The following is a 1,817-nucleotide window of genomic DNA, read 5'->3' as shown; positions in this document are numbered from 1 at the left end:
CACACACACACGTACACTCACCGATTCTACTCAAACTTAAACTACTTTTCAGTTGATCAGCCTTTCGTCAATGAGGGAGCCTTCAAGTGCTCATTGGAACAAAACTAGAAATAGCAGATAAATCACACTCTAGTGTATTCACAAACAAAAAACTGGGTATTGATGTTTTTATATATCAAGACAGGATAATTTCGATTGGAAAGGCTTTGATTATAGACCTGCTCATTCAAAACTGCTTCTGGGATTTAGCATCGTCAACAGTCATGTTTCGATTATCATGTTTCAACAGTCACGATTTAGCAACGTCAACAGTTCAACAGCTCAATAGTATCGTCAACAGTCATGTTTCGTTGCTTGAAAAATAACTGAAAATTATTTCAACTCCTGTGATCTCAGTCAATTTATAAAAGAAAAAAAAAAAAACACAGCAAAAATACCACCCCTCAAAAAAGCAACAACAACAAAAAGATCTCAAAAACAAAAGAAATAAATTATTAAAAAGCTTCTATAGCAGGGAATGGTAAAAATGGCTTCTGCTTTTGAAACAAGCTAGCAATTTTAAGGTAGTGGTAAGTCGATACAATCGATTCCAGTATATGACTGGTACTTTATTTTACCAACCCTGAAAGAATGAAAGGCAAAGTTGACCTGTATGAGATTTCGAGTTCAGAATCTAGCTAACCGGAAGAAATATAGCAAAGTATTCTTTCGATGCTCTACTGATTCTGCCAGCTCGACGCCTTGCGGAGCGATAAAAAGATAAACAAATCGCTAGTGAAATTGTCACATCTCAACACTTGTATGGCAGACAAACTTGTTTCAAACTGTACGCTATTGCCTTAAAGAACGAAGAATTCACATGATAATGTGGTTACTAGAAAACATATCGTCAGAGGAAAACAATAACAGAAACAAAACAAAAAAAAAAAGAAAAACAAAAAAAGAAAAACCCAAAACAAAAACGGTATAGTTATAACAGCAAAGCTTGAACATGGTTGACATGGGGCTAAACAACAACAACAACAACAACAACAACAACAACAACAGTAGTAACAGCAGCAACAGTAACTCGTATATCACTGTGTAGCATGGGTCCTACATGAAATATACTGGAAATTAAAAAGAGACAAACAATGAAATATACAGTAATAGGCTGATCTTTATTATCACGAATATTATTATTAAACACTTATTGTCACCAGAATTAAGGTTTCGTTCTGAAAGTAATCAAAATAAGCGATATTTAACGTATATAAGTTTTCAGAATTTTGTCAATGCTTACTTCTGTATATATATCTTGAGTTATTCATTACACGTTCATTTCTCATATCTCACACATACATACATACATACATACATACATACACATATATATATATATATATATATATATATGTATATTACTATATATGATTTACCCCCACCTCCTCTGGTCTCTTGGATTATCCAATCAACAGATTCCTTTCATCTCATCAGTTCACATCGTTTCCTCATATTTCTTTTCGTAATACGTGTTTATCATGCTTTATTATTTTTTGCATCTTCTGTATTTGTTTTGGTTCAGCATTCTTTGATCCCTCGAGCTGTTCTGTGATGTTAGCCAAAATGAGTAATGATATTGATTTACGAGTCGAAGAGCTTTGATTGCAGAAAACTCACTCCCCCTCTCTCTTCATTTCTCTATTCCTCTACCTCATCACCTCTCTTCCTATATAACGTTCATCTCTCACTTTCACTCTCAATTTCACTTTCACGTTTACTCCGTCTCTGTGTGTGTATGTATGTATATAATACATATATATATATATATATATATA

Source organism: Octopus bimaculoides, chromosome 8 (assembly GCF_001194135.2).
Source record: "Octopus bimaculoides isolate UCB-OBI-ISO-001 chromosome 8, ASM119413v2, whole genome shotgun sequence".
In the NCBI taxonomy this organism is placed as follows: Eukaryota; Metazoa; Mollusca; class Cephalopoda; order Octopoda; family Octopodidae; genus Octopus; species Octopus bimaculoides.
The sequence above is the reverse complement of the archived record's forward strand: the minus strand, read 5'-3'. Positions refer to the sequence as shown.